The sequence below is a fragment of the Psammomys obesus genome, unplaced genomic scaffold (assembly GCF_907164565.1).
Source record: "Psammomys obesus unplaced genomic scaffold, mPsaObe1.curated_primary_1811, whole genome shotgun sequence".
NCBI classification, from domain to species: Eukaryota; Metazoa; Chordata; class Mammalia; order Rodentia; family Muridae; genus Psammomys; species Psammomys obesus.
Window position 1 is genome coordinate 7340411 of NW_026591816.1, and position 26621 is coordinate 7367031.

Below are 26621 nucleotides of genomic sequence, written 5' to 3' on the forward strand. Positions count from 1 at the left end.
TATCACAATGCAATGTCCAGATTGAAACAAGATAGCAGGGTAGAGAAATCAGTATTTGAATGAACAAGCATAAATTGTATACATTCCAAAAAGAACATTATACCAACCTTTCTCCCTTTTAAGTCCAATGAAAGGCTCCTTTTCTCTCAATACAATAATAATTATAAAAGTTATGAAAACTATTAGGTAAGGTTTACATGTGCAATGTCCAGTTCACATGCATTTGGCAACTTAGAAGAAAGTATTTGATTATCTATCCTATCTTGACAGGTTTAGAGTTCTATACCTAAATTAACTTTTATCCTTATTGGTATTACCTATATGAAAACATTTTCTTAAATTCTAAATAACTTAAGCTTAATTGTGGAATTATAACTATTTGGTCTTCAACCCTACCAGAAACTTGACAAGGAATAAAATTAGTTAATGGAGTAAATAGGAAGTGCATGTTAGCGCTTCCAAAATAAAAAATAAAAAATTGACAGAGACAGTTTGCAGCCTGAATAGACACCCATAACTCTCTATAATGTTTGGAGAACCATCTTCAGCCTTCTGGCTCAGTATATTTGACAGACATATATGTGAAGCAGGAACTATTTAGGACTTGCTTACCCTGTTTTGGCAGAGTTCAGCAGTCGACTTGTCCTGTGTTTAAGCTTGCACATTTTTGGCAGAATTCTGTCTGTCGTGAAACGAGGGCATTTTATTTTTGCTTGGTTGGCTCCTTCGCCACATTTGAAGCCATTTCCACGTGGAGATTCTTCAATGCTCATCATCTTCTTTGAGATAGGTTGGGTGCTGCCAGAAGATGACCTGTCTCATCTTTAAAGATTCTGTCAAGAATCTTTAAAATAATAAAGACATTTTTAAATGCTATATTTTGTAGGTCTCTGAAGTTTTTGAAGACATACCTATCTTTATGTAGTCAACCTGTCTACAAAATCGTATCTGTTAAGCATAGGATGTACACTCCTGTGACAAATTAGACTAGTATCTGACATGACTATGAGTTGATTAACTAATCCTAAACAGTTTGTAATAACAGTTTAAAAGTATTGGAAGTAACCTTGAATTTGTATCAATATACTAAAATTTTCCAATGTATTAAAGATAGACTTCTTGTATCAATGTACAAAATACTATACCAGAGTTTAAAATACTTATTTGAGAATAACAAATAAAGCCTTAAGTTGAGTATATTCAATTATCTGTCTTTTCTTTTGTCTTACTATTTCTAAAAGATACCCCTATATTCCCCTTTCTTTTCAACCCCTTTCTTCTTATCTAAGAAAGTTAGAGAAAAGAAAAAGGGAAAGAGAGAAACCCCCGAGTTTAACCTTGTTTTCACTCTGATAATTTAAAACCATTTCCCAATGACAATAAACATTTATAGCCACAGAAAACAACCAAAAACCTACTCAATCCCCTTAAAGGAAACTGGACGTCATTCTCATGAATTTTTTCCTAGCTTACATTTTGGACACACAGAAGTCCTGTGAGGGGACCCAAAGGAAATTGGGAAAAATGGTTAGTTAAGCAAACATTAACATTTATGGTCCAGTCTTTGAATGTTGAGAAATTTTAGACTTAATAGAAGTCCTTTTTGGAACAGTCTAAAATTTTTGACCAATTGAGATTATAGCTTTCTTCAGAGCTCTCTTGGGAGCAGGCTTTGATGAGAAACAGCAATTGAAGCAGTTGAGGCAGGAACAAGCAGAATGCTGGAATATGCAAGATGCTAGAACAGATGTGTCAATGTCTCAGCATGCTGGAAGGAAGATTCTATCAGGTTTGATCCAGCATCTCTGGTGTCCAGTCCTTTTGTTTTGCAAACATTTAATTTCTCACAAGCATTATACAGTCCTAAAATGATAAATGTATGAGATGTGCAGGATGAAACTAAACTGTAAACCAATTTTATCTATGCCAATTAAGAGAATGTCATAATAAATTTTGAGGATATTATAGCCAAGGATTTATTGGCCATGTATTGTTGGAGTTCTGGCTAGAGACATTTTTTTATTAAAATTTTTATTTTTTATATTAATTACAGTTTATTCGTTTTGTATCCCAGCTGTATCCCCCTCCCTCATTCCCTCCCAATCCCATCCTCCCTCCCTCATCTCCTCCCATGCCCCTCTCTAAATCCACTGATAGGGGAGGTCCTCCTATTCCACCTGACCCTAGCTTATCAGGTTCCATCAGAACTGGCTGCATTGTCTTCCTCTGTGGCCTGGCAAGGCTGCTCCCCGACCTCAGGGGGAGGTGATCAAAGAACCAGCCACTGAGTTCATGTCAGAGGCAGTCCCTGTTCCCCTTACTAGAGTACTTGGACACTGAGCTGCCATGGGCTACATCTAGGTTATATCCATGGATGGTCCTTGGTTGGAGTATCAGTCTCAGAAAAGACCCCTGGGCCCAGATTTTTTGATTCTGTTACTTTCCTTGTGGAGCTCCTGTCCTCTCCAGGTCTTATATCTTCCCCCTTCTTTCCTAAGATTTCCTGTACTCTGCCCAGAGTTTGGTTATGAGTCTCAACATCTGCTTTGATACACTACTGGGTAGTCTTTCAGAGGCCCTCTGTGGTAGGCTCCTGTCCTGTTTCCTGTTTTCTCCTTCTTCCAATGTCCATCCCGTTTCTTTCGTTTCTTTCTGAGTGAGGATTGATCATTTTACCCAGGGTCCTCCTAGAGTCATTTTTAATGTCTCAGTCAGTTTCAGAGTTATTCCCATGTAAAAGGATCAACAATATAAATTACCATTATTATTGAACATATAATCATTATCATGTTGAAATCAAAACAAGGTTGTATAGATCATAATACCTTTTTAGGGCTCTTGGTCACCTATTGTATTAGGCCAACCTGCTACCTCTCTCTTGAGAGAAGGCCTCTCATTAGAGAGACCAGCTGATTGCCTTGAGCAATAGAAAGGGCATGTTTTTTTTTTTTTAATTTTTTATTAGAAAGGGCATGTTTTAAGTGAACTTTATATAAACTTTTAAATTTAGAGTTTAGTGTACCCTAAGCATCTTGTACCTAGATTTTTTACATTGGTTGTGGCTGTTCTTTGCCTTGCCTCTTTTTTGATATGGGATGGATGGTTCAGCCTTTTAAACATATGAATTGTAATATTTGAGTTTCTAGGACTTAAGTAGACTGGCATGTACTTTGCCACCTGAAAGCCCGTGTGTCTTTTTTTGCATCAGGCATGACTGACATTTGCCTTGCCTCCTGTGAAAATGTCTCACATTTGAAAGCATAAGCCGGCTTCCAGAACAGTGTGACACCTTTATCTAGTCAGCATTTAAAAGCTTTTTGATGTGAGAGGTATGCAGTTTGCATGTTTGTCTCTCAGCCTAATTTTGAGTCCTTACATTGACCAACAGAACATATTCCTTAAGCCAGTGCCAGCTCTGTAGAAGTTACAGTTTTTTAGATTGGCCGGCCTTTTTAGAGCAGTGTGACATCATCTCTCCTTACATAAACCTAAAATTGATGTGAATTCAACCTTTAGATCAGTAAGGATATAACATCTATTATTAAGAAAAAAGAACTTACATAGTAACCTTAAGGAAAATTTTGTCATTTTGAATCTTAGACTATCTCTGCAAGTGGCTAAACAGCAGGAGTTGCCATCCTGGCTTTTATTATGTAAATTAGGCCGATCTGAAATTCAGAGATCTGCCTGTTTCTTTTTACTTTGTGTGGGGATTAAAGGTATGTACCTTTACCAATTTGTTAAAATAGTTTTCTCAAATCCATATCATTGTAACTCAAAGCTTTTAAATGAAAATCAAGCAAAGAGACAAGAAAATTTTAAGTTTTGGGCCAGATGTGCCAATTAAGGCTATAACAAGCAAAGCCCAGTTGGTTGTTTTTTGGAATTTAGTTGTTGTTACAGTGAATTGGCGGACCCTTACCAGAAAGAGCTGGGAGGCAGAGATAGGAAGATCTCTGTGAATTCCAGGCCAGCCTGGTCTACAGATTCTGTTCCAGACCAGTCAGAGCTGCAGTCTGATTCTCTCAAAATCAGAACCAAAACCAAAAAGGTGCATCTGTCATTGGTGTCTGTTACTACTTCTAGAGTTCTGTAAATCAATCCAATACTTTGTAAGTTTGCTACCATACACTAAAAGAGAAGATTTAGTTCATGAAGATATTCCTTTCCCCCTACTCTCTTTCCTTTTTCTGCCCCTTCACCACCTCTTCTTTCTCGTTCTCATTTTTTTGAGATAGCATCTCACTCTGTAGCCCAGGTTGGCCTTGAACTCATGACATCTTTCCTGCTTCAGCCTCCCAAAGGATGGATCTTTTCTTGTGGGTTCATTTGGATGCACAGCTTAATTCTGGGGATTATATGCTTTTCTTTTCTTTTCTTTTCTTTCTTTCTTTCTTTCTTTCTTTCTTTCTTTCTTTCTTTCTTCCTTCCTTCCTTCCTTCCTTCCTTCCTTCCTTCCTTCCTTCCTTCCTTCCTTCCTTTCTTTCTTTCCTTCCTTCCTTCCTTCCTTTTTCTTTCTTTTCTTTTCTTTTCTTTTCTTTTCTCTTTCCACCAGAATGGCCATATTTGTAAAACATCACCTTTTCTATATGTAAAAGGCAAAATTGATCAATTAAAGAAGCATTTCTAGGGCTGGAGAGACGGCTCAGAGGTTAAGAGCATTGGCTGCTCTTCCAGAGTTCAATTCCCAGCAATCATATGGTAGCTCACAACCATCTATAATGAGATCTGGTGCCTTTTTGTGGTGTGCAGGCAAAACACGGTATATGTAATAAATAAATAAATCTTTAAAAAAAACAAAGAAGCATTTCCATTCCAAGTTGTACATAGGTCATTGTCCTCTGATCTTTGTTGTTTGTTTTGGGCCCTGTATCAAAGTCTAATTATGTGGTATATACACCGGGACTTCTTAACAATCATTTTCCCACAGCTGTGTTAGCATGTAGAAATCTCAGTGGGGATTGGTATTGCATGGAAGTATTTCATACACCTGAAAAGACTATTTTTCTTTTTTTAAAGAAAGATTTATTTATTTATTATGTATACAGTATTCTGCCTGCATGTGGGCCTGCATACCAGAAGAGGGCACCAGATCTCAGTATTGATGATTGGGAGCCACCATGTCGTTGCTGGGAATTGAACTCAGGGCCTTTAGAAGAAGAGCCAGTGCTCTTAACCTCTGAGCCATCTCTCTAGACCTAAAAATTCTATTTCTTTGGAGCTGTTTTCTGGACTTAGTTTTCAGTACCTGTGATTGAGCTTTGTAGTCTTCTGTTCTAGTTGCTTCTTTCTGTTAAGGGGCTCTCAGCTGTGAAATGTCATTTTGTTTGGTTTTGTGAAGTGGAGAGAGCCTGTGAAGTAGCCCAGGTTGGCCTTGAATTCACTAGATTGTCACCTAGATTGTTCTCCAGTTACTTTACCTCCTGCCTTATCTTCCCAAATGCTGAGATTACTGTCACGCTGCCATGCCCCTAATTCATATATCAGTGAGTAGAAATGTTGTCAACCTAGTGAGTCTCAGTAGTTTTTTGTTTTTATTTTTAAAATAGGGTTGCTCTGTGTAACAGATCCCTGGCTGTTCTAGAACTAGCTCTGTAGACCAGGCTGGCCCTGAACCCACAGAACTCCACCTGCTTCCGTCTCCTGAGTGCTGGGAATAAAGTCGTGCGCCGCCACCACCACCACCACAACTACCACCTGGCTGAGTCTCAGATTTTTTAATATCAGAATTATGTTATTTTCTTTCTTTTTTTTTTTTTTTAATGTTAAGACTTGAACCGACTTCCTTATTCCTCTTTTATACTCTTAAAAATTAGTGAAATCAGATGGGTTTACATATACGTGTAATCCCAATTTGGGAAGTTGAGGCATAAAGATTATGAGTTTGAAGAAAATCTGAGCTACGCAGCAAAACTTTCTTTTTCTCTCTATGTATTATAATATAAAAATTGAGGTTTCTGAGAGAGAGATTTGCATACACAGAGTGTGTGGGCTGTATGTGTCCATGAGTCTTCATACTGAGGCTGGAGGAAAATGTTTGGGTGTCTTCCTTTGTTACTCTCCACTTTATTTTTTGAGACAGCATCTCATTGAACCTGAAACCCCATATTTGGGCTGGCCAGCAATGCTCTTAGAATCTATTTGTCTCTGTCCCTCACTGCTGGAATTATGGGTACGCATGCCCATGCCTGATTTACATGAATGGGTATTCAAAGTCAAGTCTTCTCGCTTGCACAGCAAATATGTTCAACCAGGAACCATCTTCTCAGCTCACAGACTGAGAATATTTAAGACATTAATTCATATAAAAATGATAATCAGCATGTGTTGAGGTCTTTGGCTTAATTCTCAGCACCACAAAAGGAAGAAAAAGCTTATTAATGATGGTTTAGTACCATTACATGGTAACATGAAAGCAAATGATAGTGGCAAGTAACTTCCAAAACAGCAACAATCATTGTAAAATGAGGCATTATTTATTACTTTTGCAAATTTCCTTAATGATGGGTTAATAGAGTACGATTGTTGACCCAAATCTTGTGTTGCTTAGTAAAGATTAAATAACAAAAACAACTGCCAACATTTAAGTGTTTCTAACACTCTGAAGCATTATACCTATTTAGCAACTCATTTAACACCATGTTACTTTTGTTTTACAAGAAAGGGAAGCTGAGGCACTGCATGGTTAGGTGAGTTGTTTCAAAATAAAATGTTAGTTGATTCTTGCTAAGCAACACAAGATTTGGGTCACCAATTGTATTCTGTTGATCCCATCATTAAGGAAATTTGCAAACATAATAAGGTTTAGTATGAATATTTGAAACTTTACTGAGGATTTTTGAGTTCCATTTTCTTGTGTGGGAAGAGGCACATGTATATGCCAGTGTGCCTGTGAAGATGGCAGCTTGTAGTGGTCATCAGTCTTTCCTTCTGCTTCGTGGGCCCCAGAGATTGAACTTCACTACAGTGGCTTTACCAGTTGAGCCCTAAAACTGTACTTAAAAACAAAAACAAAAACCAGCAACAAAACCAAAAAGACCTTTTAATTCAATGAAAAGAACTCCCACAGTGTCTTCTGTTACAAAGTCATTGAACAAGACTAACAGAAAGAAAGCTCTCACTGTAGCTGTGACTGAGGAGACTGTTTCCTTCCCCTGCTTTCATTGCTGAGTTCTAGACCTCTACTTTCCAGAGAAATAGACCTTAAGTTTATTTTTGGTGGTGTTGAAGTTGCCCATTCCTTCTTTTTGTCCAACTTGCTCTCTGAAGTGCTAATTGGCTTTAGTAATTGTATACCTTGAAGAATTTTTAGACATTTACAGCTTTGTATTTTTGGTTTAGAATATGGTCTGTTGGAACATTTTAGATTTTGTGTCCCTTTTTTGTTTGTATGTTTGTTTGACATGGGATCTCACTGTATGGTCTACATAACAATGCAACTTGTTATGTAGACCAGGTTGGCCTCTAGCTCACAGAGATCTACCTGCCTCTACCTTTTGAGCACTGTGGTTAAAGGTCATGTACCACCATGCCTGGCTTTTTTTTTTTAAGTTGGGGATAAAAGTGTAGACTTCTGTTTTATCCCATCATATTAGTCACTTAAAACCAGACCTTTAGGGCCATGATGCAGTTTAGCAGGTGAAGTACTTGCCTGATGGCTTGAGTCAGTTACTAAAATCCATGTAAGGGTGCAGAGAGAACCAGTCCACTAGTGTCCCCTGACCTTCATGCATGCACTGTGGCACACACAAAACCAGTTAAACTCAGGTCATCAGGCTTAGCAGCAAGCACCATTACTTGCTGAGCCATTTGTCTGGCCATGGAGAATTCAAAATGCTGGATATTTTCTTCATCATACATAGTTTTAAAAGTACATTGGAATTCTGCTGCCTGTTTTGAGTGGCAGTTTCAGCAGCCTCCTTTTATTGCAAAGGGTTTGGGGACTTGTTGACATAAGACAGTTTTCCTGGTGACTCCTGATGCTCCCACCTAGTCTCTTGAGCCTCTGGTCTATTTTTAAATCCTGCTGCTGTGTGCTGTATTGCAGCATTTCTTTTCCTGAATTATTTATCATTGTTTGGAGTCGAATGGAGCAATATGGTTTAGTTTGTTTGGTTTTTCTTTTCTTTTCTTTTTTTCCACCACTGCTTATTAAGAACCTACATGTCTGCCATCACCGTAGTTGATAGATTTGGTTCATGTTAAACCCCACTTGGCCCATCCTGGGAAGGTCTCAAGGTAGTGTGGGAACAGACCATAGCATATGACACCCAAGGTAAATTGGTTTGTGTGGTTACTGTGTTGTAGGAGCTGTGGGACAAAGGCTCTCTGCTCTTTGTGCTGATGTTTTTGTGTGATGTTTTTGCTTTTGTAGTTCTTGCTTTGATGTTTATTATTTAAGAGAAGTGGAGAGAAGTCTGTATGAAAAGCACAGTAGGATATCGAGATTCCTTTTAGTTACAAATGTGACCTGGATATTTGTAGATCTTGAAACTCCCTAGTGTGGGGATATGGATTATGCAAGATTGGTGTGTTTTGTTTTGGAGCATTGTTTTGTGGGCTTGGAGGAAAGATGGCAGTAGGCAGTGATGCTGAGAGGTGCTTTTTCCCTTTTCTGTCTTTAGTATATCAGAATTGCTGTTTTACTTTTGTCTTTATTGTGATTTCTCCCCTGTAGCTCTTGTTTTTAGGGAAAGATTATTTTCTTCCTTGGTTTGTATATATTATTGAGTATTATATACTTCTTTAAATGGGAACTGTTTCAGTATTATAAGCAGAAGGGCAATCAGTCACTAACGTGTGTGAGACCTTCTTTGCCTCTATTTTATCAGGCACCTCTGAATTTGGGTGCTTTTAAAAACTGTCTTCCTGGGGCAGTGGTGGATTACATTTTATCGACTGATCCAGAAGAAGCCTTTGGGCCTTCTGTTGCTGCTTCACAGTTCAACTGACCCAACAAACTGGAGTCTTACTGCCCTGTGGTTCCTGTCATTCCTGTATTCTGCTGATAGGTGATGGTGGCCGTCAGATGTGGACATTCCATACTGTTCAGCAGGGCTTGAGGATAGCTGTGCTGCTCAGCCATAGATGCTTTATGTCATTGGACGTGTTGGACAAGTTGAACCCACATTATTTATTTTCTGCTCGTGTGTACTTGTCCCATCCCAGTTATGTTGACTCTCACTTTGCCCACACATTTCTTTGGCTACTTAAAAAAAAAAAAAAAAAAGGTTCAGAATCACATTTTTTTATTTGATTTTTGAGCTATGTAGCTTGAAGTTGTGATCTTCCTGCTTTTGCCTTCCCAGTACTGCATTTAGAGGTGTATGTTACCATGTGACTCAGAATTACTTTTTTATTATTTTAGTAAATGGTTTATGGCCCAGCACTTGGTAATTGTATATATCTCCTTTTTTGTGTTTATTTTACTTTTTGACTTGAACATACTATCATTTAAGGTGTTATCTTCTTTCTTTTTAAATACATGTTTTTTTATGTATATGTTGTCTTCCACATGTGTGGGTGCCTTCCAAGGTCAGAAGATTATCCTAGACCCCCTCAAGTTACAGATAGTTGTGAGATGATTGAATGCTAGGAACAAACTCAGGTGTTTGCTGCTCTTCCAAAGAGCCTTCTACCAAGTGTTTTCTAGGGACAGACTTCAGAACACAGGCTTTGTGGCAAGTACTACTTTTATGTAGTGAACCATCTCTTTGTCCCAGGGTTGAATTCTTTACTACATACTGTGTTAGTTGAATTCTTGACTCAGCTAAGAGGAAGGGAAAAAGAACAGATTGTTTTGTGCAAGTACAGAAAGTAAAAAACAATACTACAAAAAAATATCCAAAAAAAAAAAAAAAAAAAAAAAACCCAAACAAACAGATATTAAACAACAGCAACAAAAAGACCCATGTGGAGTGATGGTGATTCATGCTTGTAACCTCAGCACTCTGGATGCTGATTTATTAAGCATCACAGGTTTAAGGCCAGCCTGGACTATGCAGGGATGTTCCAGGCCAGCCTGGTTGCATAATGAAACCTTTTTTTAAAACAAACAAACAAACAAACAAACAAACAAACGGAAAAAGTTGATAGACCACCTAAGATTCTGAGAAAAGCGCCTGAACATTGTTATTCATGCTTGTAATCAGTCTCAGCAGTCAGGAGACTGGGGCAGGGATTTCAAATGATCAAGGCCAACGTGGGCTACATGAGACCCTGAGAGAGAGAGAGAGAGAGAGAGAGAGAGAGAGAGAGAAATAAAAACAGAATTGTGTTTACATATTAACAAGAATACCAGAGACTGAAATTGATAGAGCAGGGAGATGGTTCAGTGGGCAAAAGTGCTAGCTGCATAAGACTGGCACCTGAGTGGCACCTGTGTGTGATCTCACGTGTGCAGAGGAGAGGTGCAGACAGGAGGGCAGAAGCAAGACATGTGTACAGGGTGGAAGATGATAACTGACTCCTGATTATATGTACATCATTGCACGTGTGCACATATACTAGATAAGTGTCTAGAGCAGGTTGAAAATGCATGTCACTTACAATAGCATAAAATATAACACACTCAGATTAGGTTAACACATGCAGTACTACTTCTTGTGGATCAGAAAGTTATTATGGACCGTAAGATTTAGTACTGGTGAGATCCCAGCTCTGCTTCCTACCTGCCTACTACAGTAAGTAGGCACATTCTATGCTCTCACAGCCATGATACTCTGCCTCATCACCACACGAGAGTCAGCGGAACCAAGATCATACATTAAACCCTCCAGTCAAATACTGATGTTAACCTATACAGTAATGATAAAACCAGAGTAAGGTAAAATATGAAACAAAAAATGAGGTTCCAGTGTGACTAAATATTTAAAATCAAACTGTTTATTCTGAAGTATCTTAGTACGAGAACAAGTTAGGTTTCTCTCCTGGTGGGGCCAGGGTTACTCACTGTGACTTGCCCTTTCCATATATGACAAATGAGAATTTGAACAGCCTTAAGCAACATCAAGTATCATCCCAAATACAGAAATGATAATGTTCATTACTGTAGACATTTGTATGTATTTGTCAGATAAAAAGTGCAATGTAGCCATATAATCAAGCAAATGACTACTAGTTAATATTTTTTAAAAGATATTTATTTACTTACTTATTTATTTACTTATTTACTTACTTATTTATGTACATTAGCACTCTATCTGCATGTACACCTGCATGACGAAAGAGGGCATCAGGCTCCAGTGTAGATGGTTGTGAGCCACAGTATGGTTGCTGGGAGTGGAACTCAGCACCTCTGGAAGAGCAGATAGTACTCTTAATCACTGGGCCATCTCTCCAGCCCGTTTTGTTTTGGTTTAGAGACACGGTTTCTCTGTGTAGTCTTGGCGGTTTTGGAACTCACTGTCTAGGTCTCTAGGCACCTACCTCTGCCTCCCAGGTGCTGGGACTAAAAGCATGCATCACCACTGCCTAGCTTGTAACTTTTAGCAGAAAGTTGTTTTTATAAATTTCTTTTTAAAGGATTGAGCTATAGCTCAGTTGGTAGAATGCTTTCCTAATGTGCACAAAGCCCTGGAGTCCACCGCCAGCACAACATAAACCAGGTGTGATGACACTCCGCTCTTATTTCTAGCACTAAGGGGATAGATCAGGAATTCAAGGCTATCCTCAGCTACATAGTGAATTCAGGACTACCCTGGCTACCCAAGACTGTCTCAAAACACAGAAATAAAGCTGTCATTATCCAGAGAAATTAAACAAGTTTATTTGTAAGTTAAATGCTGAAATGTGTTCACAGAGACATTTTGGTCTTGCATGATCATGCTTGATATCTCCATATGCATTAACAACTCTCACACAGAGAGAAGTAGAAAAGCTCCCAGTTTTCTACTTATAATCATATACTTACGTGGTTTTTAACCCAGTGGGGAGAAGTATGAAATAGAACCAGCAATAACATCAAAAGACTTTTCTTTGGAATGAAATGTTTCTTATCATAATGGTTTTTTTTTTTTTGTTTATTTGTTTGTTTGTTTGTTTTTAAGCCAAGGTCTTGCTGTGTAGCCCAGACTGCCTAAAACTCAAAACTGCCCTGCTTTAGCTTTCTGAATTCTGGGATTATAGAACTGTGCCAGCATGTCTCATGTATTGAGACATGATAATCCCATGTCTTTTGTCACATTTGGCATGTATAGCACATAGGTTGGTGTCTTCATAGAAGCTAAAGGATTTTAAAGAAGCTAAGTTTTAGTATCTGTGAAGGCACTAGTTATAGTGCTCTTGGGAAGCATAAATATGTTTTGAAGGTCTGAGCAATTTCTTGGTCTACATACCAAAGAGCCATTTGTAAGAGTTCAGTGGCCTTTTGGTAATGCAGAATTCCATTGAGTGCCAGGTACGAGGTCTGTAATCAATCTCCTTATTTATTAAGTAAACAGTATATTCTTTTTCATTTGTTTGTTTGAGACAGGGTTTCTCTGTATAGCCCTGGCTGTCCTGGAATCACACTGTAGACCAGGCTGGCCTCGAACTCATGAGATCCACCTGCCTCTGCCTCCTCAGTACTGTGATTAAAGGTGTACACTGTTGCCGCTGCTGCTGCCAACACTGCTGCCTCTGCCATCGCCACCACCATTGCCTGACTAAACAGGCTGTTCTTGCTGTTTTTTGAGGCCAGTTGAGTCTTGTGCTTTCACCACTGTCCTTCACTACTTGTCAGTTTGTAAGTAATAAAGTGGTTAGTCTGTACAAGCCATGATATAGAGATTTCTTTACTTACTGCTGAAGCTTTGAAAACTAGAGACAGCACTAGAATTTTATAGCAACATGGTTAATACAATTGGAAAAACAAAGTTGGATATTAAAAATATCCAACAGAAAAAAAATATTTTTTCTGTTTTTCTAATCTGTGTTGATGTGTATGTACATAATGTATGTGTATGTGCAGATATGTATGAATATACTACAGTGTGCCCATGGAGGTCATATGACAGCTTGAAATATCTGCCCTCCCCTTCTCCTAGGTGTTTAAGACAGACCCATCTGCTTGTTGCTTTGATTGCCAGTCTAGCTGGCTGGTGACTTTCCAGGGATTCCCCTCTTCCCACCTCCCCTTTCACCAGAGGAGCACAGTGGTTAGTTACATGCTGCCGTGCCTAGCTTTATTGAATTCTGGGGATTCAACCTTTTTCCTCCCTCATACCTGCATGACAAGTACTTTACTGTCTCTCTAGCCTCAGAGTTGGAGTATGTTCATGTGTCATCTCATCTGCAACTGCCTCATTAATATTCTATATTTTTTGATTTGGGTGGTTTTATTTTATTTTTTTATTTATTTTATTTATTTATTTATTTATTTATTTTTTGTTTTTCAAGACAGGGTTTCTCCATATGTCCTTGATGTCCTAGAACTTACTCTTTAGACCAGGCTGGCCTTGAACTCACAGAGATCCACCTGCCTCTGCCTCCTGAGTGCTAGGACTAAAGGTTTATGCTACCCACAGGTAAATATTTTTTAAATGTCTTATATATATTTTTTATGTATGAATGTTCTAATCTGCATAAATGCCTGCATGCCAGAAGAGGACATCAGCTTCCAGTATAGATGGTTGTGAGCTACCATGTAGTTGTGGGGAATTAGACTCAGGACCTCTAGAAGAACAGACAGTGCTCTTATCTGCTAAGCCATCTCTGTAGCCCAGCCATAGGATTTTAAAGTCTAAGTGCCATACCATTATCATTTTACAGAAGAATTGATTCTGAGTCATGTGATACTATTCATGTTCAGTTTTTCCCAATTGTCTGTTAGCTATTTTTTTTCTTATCATTGTGTGCATACGGATTCAAAGATTTTGTCTTGGTTTCTAATGCTGTGAAGCGACACCATGACCATGGCAATTCTTATAAAGGAAAACATTTAATTGGGGCTGGTTTACAGTTTCAGAGGTTTAGTCCATTATCATTGTGGTGGAGAGCATGATGGTGTGCAGGCAGCCATGGTGCAAAAGGAGCTGAGAGTTCTACATCTGGACCCACAGGCTTCAGGAAGTGACTGAATTACACTGGGCCTATTGTGGGCTCTGAGACTTCAAAACCCATCCATGCAGTGACACACTTCTCCGCTAAGGCCACACCTACTCCAACAAAGCCATGCCTCCTAATAATACCATTCCCTATGAACCTACGGGACCACTTTTATTTAAATTACCACTGATGGCTTGTGAATTTAAACTTTATAGTTGAATAAATAAATCTGTGGAGAGCGTAAGTAATTTTCTGGGATACTGATGCAGCCTGGGAGAGCACTGACTGGAATTCTCATACTGCCTGTTGCAAGACTTGAGGACTCAGCTGTTTGTATTTATGAAGGTCTGAACACACCGTAGTTGTATGCAGTGGAACTAAGGTTCTTAGTGACATTAAGTTCAATTTTGAGGAACCTGTTTGTTTTAAAGTTTACATCAAAGTCTTTCAATGCGAGAAAACCTAAAAAAAATTCCCATTTGTTTATTATTTTCTTTGTCATCCATTAGTTTGTGTAGTTGTGTCAGAAAATGGAACCAGTCTGTGGTTATTAAAAATATTTTAGACAGTGCAGTGAAGAAATGTATAAGAAAAAAATTTATCTACTGTACTTTGACAAATTTCTTTTCCATATTTTTGTATGTATGTGTAATATACTTGTGTATATGTGTGTTCATATATGTGTGAGCTCAAAGTTACGTCATGCTCTCCACTTTACTGAGGCAAGGTCTGTTGCTGAGCCTGTAGCTCACTAATTGTGGCGAGCCTGGCGAGCCAGTTTCTCCTGGAGATTAGTTTGTATCTCTGCCTCCCGAGTGCTGGCTTATGGCATGGTGACACCTGCTTTATGTGGGTTCTGAACTCCAGGGTTCAGGTTTGTGTGCAACTTCTCTTCCTGTATTTAGCTCACTAACCTTTTGTAAATACTTGCAGCTAATAAACACAGAATTTTAAATGTTTGTTCTCAGGCAGTGCTTCTCAACCTTCCTGATGCTACAACCCTTTAATATGGTTCCTCATGTTGTGCTGACCCCAACCAGAACATTTCTTTCATTGCTACTTCATAACTGTAATTTTGCTACTGTTAGGACTTGTAACTATCTGATATGTGGGATATCTGATATGCAGCCCCCAAAGGGGTCACAGTCCACAAGTTGAGAACCACTGTTCTAGACTATTCTCTTTTGTCATTCTGAGTCATTTATGTGAGTGTGTCATCAGTTATAGTTGTTCCTATTACTAGCCATTTGACATTTCTAGATTTTTCTCCATTATAAATAATGCCTATAAACATTTCACTATAGGAATTTTTCTTGTTTATATAGTTTTTATTATAGGAGAGTAGGATTCTCTACTTTCTTGTCTTTTTTGGAGGGGGAGGGGGAGGTGATGCTGGGAATTGAACCTAGGGTTCTGTCATAAAGTAGTCAAGCACTGTACCACAAAGCAATACCCTAAGTCTTCCTTCAGTTGTAAGTCTGAGCCAGGGTCTCCATAAATTTCCTAGACTGACCTTGAACTCACCGTGTAGCCTTAGGTATGTCTTGAGCTTGTGATCCTGTTGCCTTAGTCTTCTGAGTAGCTAGGATTGCAGACCTGTGCCACCAGATTTAAAGAAGAGTAGTATTCCACCTCTAATCTTAGCACTGAAAGGCTAAGTTTGAAGCTAGCCTGGGTCACATAGTGATACTTTATCTCAAAAATAAAAACAAAACAAAACTAAGCCCAACAAACAACACCAAAGCTGTTTAAAGTGCCTGTACTTCCCTGTACTTCAGCACTCCCTAGGTGAAGGCAGGACTGCCAGTTCAAGAACAGCTTGAGCTACATACTGAGTTCTCGGCCAGCCTGGATGATAGAGTGAGACTCTGTCAAAGCAAAAGCCCCTAAGTATTTAAAAGATTGCATGGGGCAGGGATGGTAGTGTACACCTTTAATCCCAGCATCTGAGAGGCAGACATAGGTGAATCTCTGTGAGTTTGAGGCCAGCCTGGTCTACATAGAGAATTCTGGGCTGGCCAAGGTCTGTCTCAAAAATCCAAAATAAATAAATAAAGCAAAATATTGTTTAAACTACATAAAAATGATCAGAATGGCAAGTGCAGCTTGTTTTTAAAATGTACTCACTTAGTGTGTATGTTTACATGGGCCCTGCACATGCCGTGGTACATGTCTGAGGTCAGGGGACAACTCGTGCAGTGTGTTCTGGAGATTGAACTCAGGCTTGGCCTCAGTCCTTTACTAGCGGAGCCATCTTGCTAGTAACTGCTTGCTTTTAAATCATGTTATCCCGCAGGTCTTTATGTATTCCATATGGATTTAACAAACAATTCTTTTGGTGTTTTTTTTATGATTTATTTTTACTATTTTATGTATATGAGTGCTTTGCACCACATGCATACTTGTTGCCTGAGGAGGTGGTAAGCCTCTACGTAGGGCTGGGAACCAAACCTGGGTCCTCTGCAACAACGACTGCTCCCAATCACTGATTTCTCCAGCCCCCACATGACTCTTACAGGCATATCATTCAAGTGCATTACAGTTGGTTCTGTGTAGGCATAAAATTATTGTATAAGTCAAATGCTCATCTTTGTACCCCTCCCCCCCCATACTGGGCAGTTCTTGTTCTAAGACTCGCCTGTTTCAATGTTGTATAAACTCTGTTTCCCTCATATGTCAGTAAAGCAGCTTATAGCCAATTGCTGATCAGGGGAAAATAGGGCTGGACTTCCTGCCAGCCAGGGGAGGAGGAGTTAGAGGAGGAAGTTGGGGATCAGCCAGAGGATTCATCTATGGGCAGAGGTCCAGGAGGGACCAGGAGAGAGAGAGTTCAGCAGGAAAACTACCAAGTCCAAGGATGTATGCTGGGAGGAAACTAGATAGCTTAAAGGATTAAGAAATGGGTAATAACAGCTCAGTTACTGCACTGTGAAGCTTTTAAAAATAATATAATGGAGTCCCAATTATTTGTGTGATAGTGGGGTTAAAAGAGAAACAAACACAGTTTTGTAAAAATAATTTTCAACAGTTCTGTCTCTGGCAACCACCTCATTTCTCTCTCTCTCTCTCTTTCTTTCTCTCTCTCTCTCTCTCTCTCTCTCTCTCTCGGCTGGCATGGAATTCACTCTGTAAACCAGGCGGGTCTTGAACTCACAGAGTTCCTGCTGCCTCTGCCTCCCAGGTGCTGGGATGAAAGGCATATGCCACCGTCGCCCACCTTCACTTCATTCTCTTTACAGGGAAATATTTTGAAAATATTGATGCTTGCTATTACCCATCTAGCCCTCCTTTTTTGCCTTCAAGTCTATTAGGCTTTAATCATCACTATTTTCTCTATGTAAAGTCATAGTACTTTTCCCTTGGGAGAATTAGCTACAAAACCCCTGATATGCTTCAGTGTTACAGTATCTAATAAAATGTAAATGATGTGGAAACAGTTGATACACTGCATTGTTTTAAAGCTAATGACAAGAAAAGCCTACTTAATCTGCAGAGCTGTAATGTTTTGTTTTGAGTCAAGGTTTCACACTGTAGCCGGAACACTATAGGTAGCTTATAGACTAGTCTTGAACATGTCATCTTTCTGCCTCAGCCTTTCATACAATGTTTTCTTTTGAATCCACAGTTGGGTTGGTTGGGTCTGCATGTGAACCCGTTTCTCAAAGAGATCTAGATGTAATTAGCTGGAGGCTCTCATCTCTTCTATTTTGGTTGTTGATATCTTTCATTTCTGGTAGTCATTCAGGACCTAAGCATTTAATTTTGGTTGGTTTGGTTTTTCAAGACAAGATTTCTCTGTGTAGCCTTGGCTGTCCTGGAGCTCATTCTGTAGACCAGCTAGTCTCAAACTGAAAGAGATCCACCTGCCTCTGCTTCCCAAGGGCTGGGATTAAAGGTGTATGCCATCACTGCCCAGCCATAAATGGAATTTTATTTTATATTTTAATTGTTTATGCTAAATTTATGGGCATTTGACTGATTTGTCAATTTGTCCTACAGTGACCTAGCTGAACACATTTTCTACTTTGAGAAAGTTTTTTGGTTTTGTTAACTTCAGTTTTTGCCATTTTGATCTTTTCTAATGTAGACAGTTGTCTTCGGCTAGGAGCAGTTGCATTTCCTCCTTGAATCTGTGCCTTGTTTCTTCTTCTGGCTATTGCATTGATTAGGACTTCCACTGTCATTTTGAATAGGAGTGACAGTGGGCAGCCTTGGCCTTTTCTGACTCTAGTGAAGAAACCATTCTCTAAGTTTCTTTAACTGTATTAAACCAGGGCAGTTTGAACCAGGCACCGTGACTCACTTGTAATCCCAAGATTTGGGAGGCAGAAATAGTAGGATCAGTATGAGTCCATGGCTAGCCTGGTCACAGAGAAAGTTCCAGACTTAGCCAGGTGGTGATGGCCCATGCCTGTAATCCCTGTGCTCGAGGCAGAGGTAGGTGGGTCTCTGAGTTCAAGGCCAGCCTAGTCTACAAAGTGAGTTATAGGACGGCCAGGGCTCCACAGAAACCCTTTCTCAAAAAAAGAAAAAAAAGTTTCAGACCAGCTGGAGCTACACAGTGAAAGCTTGTTTTTGTTCTTGTTTTGTTTGCTTTTAAAGACCATTTCCTTCATGAGCATTTTTATTATAGATTGTTTTTCAATTTTGTCAAGTGCTTTTCTGTATTTGTCTTTTGTTTATATTATTTGTTAATCTTTGATCTTCAATTGTATTGTTTTACCCTTCAAGTAATTATCTATATTTTGGTTGTTATAGTTTGTGATTCTAAAGTTTCTAGTTCTCTGGATATATTCTATTTCTTTTCTGAAGCTGCCTATCTTTTCAGTAGCTTAAGAGTGTTGTTCTTTGTTGAAACATTTGTATAATGTGTGCCTAAAGGTCATTATCAGATAATTAATTCTAATATCTGTCTATCTTGAAGTTTTGATTTTTCATGTCTTGTCTTACACAAATTGAAATTATCTTGGTTCTTCACATAGCCAAATAATTTTAGATTGTTTCCTGGAATTTGGGGTAATTATAAGGGTCTGGATATTTATTTGAATCCTTCGAGTTTGCTTTTTTTTTTTTTTTAATTTCATTTAATGTGCATTGGTGTTTTGCCTGCATGTATGTTTATGTTAGGGAGTTGGATCCTTTGGAACTGGAGTTACAGACAGCTGTGAGCTGCCATATTGGTGCTTGGAAGTGAATGCAGGTCCTCTGGAAGAGCAGCCAGTGCTCTTAACCACTAGTCCATCCCTCCATTCCCTTGTGTTGACTTTTAGTAAACATTTGATTCAGGTGAAATTATTCTGGAAGTTCTATCAGCTTCCTTTGTTAGTGATTCCAAAGTCATTTCAGAAATTCAGGCATTGTAGAACATGCCTGTTATGCCAGTACTTAGAAGGTGGAGTTCAAGGCCAGCCTCAGGTATGTAGTGTGTTTAAGACCCCCACTCTAGTATTCTTCATATCTTCTTTTCATATGGACCACCAAGAACTCACCTAGGTAGTCCCCCTCCCCAAGATTTTTAAGAGACAGGGTTTCCTTTGTGTATAGTTAGTTGGCTGTCTTAGAACTCACTATTTAGCCTCTAATTCACAAAGATCCTTCTGCTTCCACCTCCACTCTCCAGTATTGGGATTAAAGGCATGAACCACTACAATTTGGCATGGTGGATTTTTTTTTTTTTTAACAGAATGACCTTATTTCATACTGAAGTATGATGAGTTACCATGAAACATCTTACATAAATTCTGAATTACATATTAACATACAAATAAACTTGAGACTTGAGGCAGAGTTTTCCTGTAATAGCTCTGGCTGACCTGGAACATGCTCTGTAGACCAGAGATCCTCCTGCCTCTGCCTCCCAAGCGCCAGGACTAAAGGTGTGCGTCATACTGCCTGGCTACTTTAGTATTTTATTGATTCTCTGTATAGTATAAACTTCTCAAAAAAAAAAGAAATTGGAGGCCACAAGGAAATATGGGTCCAGAACTTGTCATTCCTTTGTTTAACAATGACCAGCGTGTGTGTGTGTGGGGGGGGGGGGGGGGGGCAATGACTAGGGGGCCCTGGTGAGACAGTTTAGGGTGGCCACAAGCCTGGCTACATCATGACAGGAAACACGCTGATTTCAAAAGTTGTTCAATGACCTCCACCTTTGTGCTATGTCAGATGCATGCACACACTCAGTCAATTAATTACTACCAGTACATGCCTTTAATCCCAGCATTTGGGAGGCACAGGCAGGCGGATCTTTGAATTGGAGTGGCCTGGTCTACAGAAAGTTCCAGGGCAGTCAGGGCTACACAGAAACCCTTTCTTGAAAAAACTGAAACAAACAAACTACCAGCAGCCTTTCATCTCAGATATGCCTGCCCTATGCCCCCTAGGGCAGGAATTAAAGGTGTGTGAATGGATTAGTCTTTTTAACAGCTATTCTTGCCTTCCTTAGATTGCCTTGGCTCTAGCCCTACTGATTTTATGTTATTACAGATTTTGCACTACCTCTAACTAAGGTCCATTGCCTTCTATAGCATTAGATATTATTACCACTTTTCTTTAGGAACTTAAATTAGGGCCTAGAGTTGAAGGTATTGCTCGGTGGTAGAGTGCGTTCTTAGCATGCACAAGGTTCTGGACTCATTCTTTATGAAGGAAACGAAGGGACCCAAAAAGAGAAGAGAAAAAGAATCTGAAAGGCACATTTAAATTTGTTACTCCTGAGCCACACTTTACTTTGTTTATTAAAAACAGGTTTCTGTAGCCCAGGCTGCAAACTCTGTAGCTCCAGGCTCCAAGAATACTGGGATTATGGGTGTGAGCCACCACGCAGGATTTAAATTAGAAGCTCCAGGGCAGATTCATTGAAATGGTGTTCAGGCTCTGGAATTTCTGGCTTTTTCCCTCCCTAGATGGAGCCTCTGCTGGGTGTGTTGGCTCACACCTTTGATCCCAACAGTTAGGGAGCAGGTTCAGTGTGATATCTGTGAGTTCCAGCCAGCCAAGGCTACATAGTGAGGCTCTGTCTCAACCGCAGCAGCAGCAGCAACAGAACAGTCTCCTTGAACTCAAAAAGCTCACCTCCTGCCTCCTTCCTTGTGTTAGGATTACAGGTGTAAGCTGCCATTGCTCACCATGCATACTTTATCTTTTTCATAATTACTACTCTTTTCTTGTGGTCTCCTTTGAATTAATCATTTATTTTAATGTATTTATCCTTACCCCCTCTCTGTTTCCTTCATTCTTTCTGTTTTATTCATTCTTTCTCTGTCCCCTCCCCCCTCTCTGTTTCCTTCTCTACTTCCCCAGGGTCCAATCCTGTCTGTATTTACTCATTTTATAGTTTTCTGCTTGGTCTTTTGGGGGCCAATATGGGAGGAGAAACAGATAGCTACTACTGTTTCATGCTGCTTATCTCCTGCCCCCAAATGAAAAATTATTTTACTAAATATAGCTTGCTCGGAAGAGAATTCTCTATAATTGTGTTTGGTCTTTGTTTTACATTTTAAAATTGAGCCTGATAGCTTTTAGGTAAAAAGCATTTCTTTGACCTCAGTTATTTTACAGATGAGAAAAAGTCAGGATAAATTTAAAGGCAAACTTGTACATATCCCCAAATCATTATTCTTCACTAAAAAGTCTATTTTGGCACCTGAGCATATGCAGCAAAAAGGAGCTGCTGCTGTATCTTTAAAAGCTGTCCTCAGAGCAGTGTGGAGGCAGGCATGCCACTGAAGTACTTGAATGAAAGCAAGAAAAGGAGGTGGGAGGGGGTGTTCTCTCTCTTCCCCTCCCCCTTGTGTATGCCTCAGACTGTCTGTCTGTCTGTTGGCAGAGCTCTGGGTGACATCCCTTAGAACAGCTGGACCATGGTCTGCTTCAGAGCATCTCGTTAGAGCAATTAGCTGGAGAAGCAGCAACAAGGATCAGTATCATTTCATTCAAGGGTGAAGGGGGGCGGCTGGGGACTGTGGGCGGGAGGGGGGGGCACAGGTTTCCCAGAAGGATTTCTTCCGGCAAAATTCCGGCAGAACAGATCCTTACAATGAGGTCTCCATTAATAATGTGAGCTCCATCTTGGTGTAAGTGCATATCCATCTGGGGTGAGTTTTGAATAATTTTCTTTCTTTAAATAAAAGTCCTAGGACTTCACAGGCTGGGAGGGAAGAGGTGACAAAAATTGGCACGTAAAAATATCATTGTTGATTTAACTGGATGATACACACTATGGAAATTAAATTTTCAAATATTAAATTTTGTGTGGGTTTTCCGGATATCTTCAGGGACTGTTTTTAATCTTTAAAAGATTTTAAATATTAGGTTTGCTAAAACTTGTACTGTATGCAGATTCTACTTCCATGATTATTTTAAGCAATGCTTTATTCAAATTTTGCTTATGAGAATCTCTGTGATTTCTGTTCTCTTTGGTGATGCTGTTGACGCACATTGCAGGAAGCAGGGAATCCCCTATAAATATCCTTCACTGTGTCATTACTCAGCTCTCCATGCCTGGCTGGTGAATATGCCTCTGTGTCCTGTGTCTTTATGTAACTGTCCCCTACTCTTCAAATGTGTTAAGAAATATGTTGCCTTTGTCGTATCGAGGGAGCTTTGTGATTATAAACATCTGGGAATAATTTGCTAAGCCTTTTTTCTACAAATGTTGTTTGATGTATTGAGGTCGTTATGAGTTTCTCTGGGTTTGCCACATCTAATTTTGGGTGGCTTGTTTGTTTCTTATAATTTACTTGTTTTTGTTTGCTGGCTTTGGTTTCTAAAGAGTGCAGAGATGGGATTCCCTCTACCTCCAGTGACGTATTATTTTGTTTGCAGTCTTTTTCTTCTGAAAGGGAGGGGACGAAGAGAAGGAAGAAGGAAAATCGATCTGAAGCGGTGCGTTCTCTCTTTTTGACTTGCTGATAACTGGTACCACTGAATAGAGCTGAAGCTGAAGTGGGATGTTTTAGTGATAGGGGTACCCTAGATTGTTGCTTTTTTACAACAGGCTTAGACCAGAGTCGGGATTGCTGAAGCAGAGTGCTTGAATTAACCCTGTGAATGCTGTTGCTAATGAATTTTACCTAATTGCTCTTTCTAATTGTAGAAGGAAAAAGAGCTCATGAGGGTTTTAGAATCCAGAAGCCGTTAATTTGAAATTAAGTTTTAGAATTTGGGATTTTCTGTACTGTTTATACTGACCCTGATCACTTTGTGTGCTGTTTTCCAGACCTCAAATAGGTAGTTATATAAAGGTCCTTGCCACTGTAGTTCAGAGTAAAATTTTGAATCTATACGGTTAAAGTAAAGCTGAGGAAAGGCTTGCCACGTACAAGAAGCCTAGTTGTGAGCATAATAACAGCCCTAGGTCATTGGTTTTGGAGTCTGTGTTTAGGCTTCCAGTTCCTTCCATACAGTTTCATTATAATACTGATGGTTTTTGAAGGGCTACTGCAGAGGTCAGTCTGAGAACTCGGGAGACTAGAGTCACCTTTCTGTAAAAGATGTATGTTTGGATAGCAAATGTCGAGTTGTACCTTTAAGAACATGCCTATTTATTTTCTATCTTTATTTTTTTTCCTCTGTCTGTACTGCTACTTATCCTGAATTCTCTGTAAGAAGTGAAAAAAATATTAGTTTTGGATGTTTAGCTTAGATTATATACAGTTCTATTTTTCTGTGGTATATTATCCATAAATGTTTTACACTAAGAATTTGACTGTATTTAGACGGAAGTAGGATGGGGGCAGGAAAGGTGTAAGTCTAGAGTAAAGGATGAGCATCCTGGAAGAATGACCTGTTTATTATAGAAAAATAGTAGCTGTAAGGTCAGTCAGCACAGCTCCTCTACATCTTTGTATCTTGATATTGTAGCAAATATGTGGGTAATTTCTCATTAGCTTTTCAGGAAACCCCTGTGGTGGACAGCCCTCCTTAACCGTTGCTGGGAGACTGCTCTGACGTCACTGGGAGCAGTTCCCAGTCTGCAACTAGAACAGGAATAGCCTTTGAGGGGGAAAGAACTGCTGGGAAATTAAAAGATGACAGTTTTTTAAAATGTATTTTTTTCTTTGATTTGGGGTAGGTACGGTATATCTAGATTTTCTTAAATGTTTCAGTCATTTCCAAGCAAAAAATTACCAAAAGATCATTTTTATTTCAACGGAAAGTGTCTTATTTTTAATTAAGTCTTTGTTTTCTAATTATCAGGGTTTTAGAAAAAGGTCAAGGAAAAAAGCTCTTAAAGATGTTAGAAAAGTAAGATTACAGTTTCTTTTTACCCTTCACTTTCTTTCACCCTCTCCTTTTTAGAGGATTAGGGAATGGGTGTATTAGCATAACTTAAGAGTAATTGAAAATATGATATATGTTGGAAGGACATGCTGGCAACATTGACTGTTTTGTATAATTTTTATTTATGTATTAAATTACTTGAGAGAGGGTTTCACATAGCTTGGGATGGTCCCAAACTTGCCACATAGTCAGGAATGACCTTGAGTCCCCGATCCTCCTACCTGTACCTCTCAAATCCTGGAATTACAGGGGTGTGTCATGTCAGGCTCTGGAGATGTTGATATGACCCCGTTTCCGAACCCTGTGTTACTGAAATTTAACTCTTTCTTTTTCCTGGCTTCCTCTTTTGATAATAGTTTCACTTTAAGAAAGGCATTCTTCTTGGCATGGTGCTGTTCTTCTGGGTGTGCCAGCAGGCTGATCTCTGAGTTCAAGGCTCTACAGATCCCAGGGCTATGCATGAGAAACCCTGTCTTGAAAAACCCAAATAAAGTAAAGAAACAAAGAAAAGTATTCTCATTGAATGCTTGTTTTACCAATTGCTGATTGTTATCTTGGCTGAATTACTAGATTTTTCAATTTCTTCATGTGTAAAATGAGGATAACAGTACCCACTTCCTAGGTGTTTTTTAAGGGGACAGGCTAAGGGTTCTGTTTGTTTAAGGATTAAGAATTAATATACAAATGTCTGGGCTCTGAAGTGGCTCTGTGGGTAAGGGAGGTAACTTGCTGCCAAGTCTGGATAACCTAAATTCAGTCCCTGAAGCCAAGAGAATTCACTCCCACAGGTTACTTCTGACCTGCCTACACACACACACATACACGCACCCCTAAATGGGAAAAAGTTTAAAACCAACACCTATAATCCTACCACAAAGCAGAGGCTGAGGCAGTTCAAGGATGTCATCCTGAGGCCAGAACAAAGAAAAAGAAAAGGTGATATATATAAAAGCTTTAAAAAGCTGGTGGCTCACACCTTTAATCTTAGTGCTGGGGAAGCAGAGACAGGTGGATCTCTGTGAGTTCCAGGACAGCCTGGTCCAGGACAGCCAAGGCTATACCTAGAAACTGTGTCTTGAAAACCCAAAAAGAAAAAAGAAAAGAGAAAGAAAAAAAGCTTTAAAATAGCTCTAGAGGACTGACAACAAGATGGCTCAGCAGGTAAAGATGCTTGCAGCCAAGTCTGATGGGTTGAGTGTAATCCCTGGAACCAATTTCTACAATCTGTCTCTCTCTCTCTCAAACACACACACACTTACATTCACACACATGCACACGCACACACGCGTGCTATAAAACAAACAAAAAAGCTGTTCCGTAACACTTTATGTATGTATGTGTTGGGGCAGGACTAGATAGTCTGGTGTGGTGCCTTCCACAATCACTTTATACCTTAAAAAAATTTTATTAGCTGGGCATGGTGGTGCCTGACTGTAATCCCAGCACTCCGGGAGGCAGAGGCAGGTGGAACTCTGTAAGTTCAAGGCTAGCCTGGTCTACAAATCCATACACAGAGAAACCCTGTCTCGAAAAATCAGGAAAAAAATATATTTTAAATTTAATGGGGCAGTTAAGAGCACTGGCTGCTGTTGCAGAGGATCTGAGTTCAGTTCCCAGTACCCACATGGCAGCTCACAACAATCTGTAACTTCAGTTCCAGGGGATCTGATGCCCTTTTCTGTCTTCCACAGGTACCAGGCGCATATGTGTGGGCAAAACACTCACACACATAAAATAAATCTTTTAAAAAATATTTTGGAAATTATAATATAATTATGTTTGCTCCCTTCTTCCTTCTAAACCCTAATCTTTTTTCTTAAGATCATTTTTATTATGTGTATGAGTGTGTTGCCTGCATGTACATCCCATGCATACCTGGTTCTTGAGGTCAGATGAGGGTAACTGTAACTGGAGGTACAGATGGTTGGGAGCTGTCATGTGGGAGCTGGGAATGGAACGCTGATCCTCTGGGAGAGCAGCCAGTGCTCTTATACACTGAGATATTTTGTAACTAAATCTTCTTTTTCTTTAATTGTATTTATTTCGTGTCTTGTGTGCATATGTGAGCATACCTATGTCGTGGCATGTGTGAGGATGTCAGGACAAGCTCTGCCATGTGGTCCTAGGTGCCTCTCTCTTATTTATTTATCCACCCCGTGTGTGTGTGTGTGTGTGTGTGTGTGTGTGTGTGTGTGTGTGTACGTACATGTGTGCAGACTCACATATATGCCTGTGGAACAAAAGGTCCAGATTGTCATGTTCTTCTCTATAGCTATCCACTTCTTTTTTGAGACAGGTTCTCCATTCCATTT

General features: G+C 39.5%; 1 protein-coding gene across 14 annotated transcripts in view; it reads left to right on the forward strand.

Moving 5' to 3' along the window:
* R3hdm2 (R3H domain containing 2) overlaps nucleotides 1-26621 on the forward strand; it is a 107250-nt gene that overhangs the window by 13711 nt on the left and 66918 nt on the right. Inside the window, exon 3 of one of the 14 annotated variants that reach the window (XM_055611954.1) lies at nucleotides 22852-22911. The exons of the other annotated variants lie outside the window; for them this stretch is intronic. The gene's annotated coding sequence lies outside the window, so the exon portion shown is untranslated. The remainder of the gene's footprint in view (nucleotides 1-22851; nucleotides 22912-26621) is intronic. 14 annotated transcript variants of the gene reach the window in all.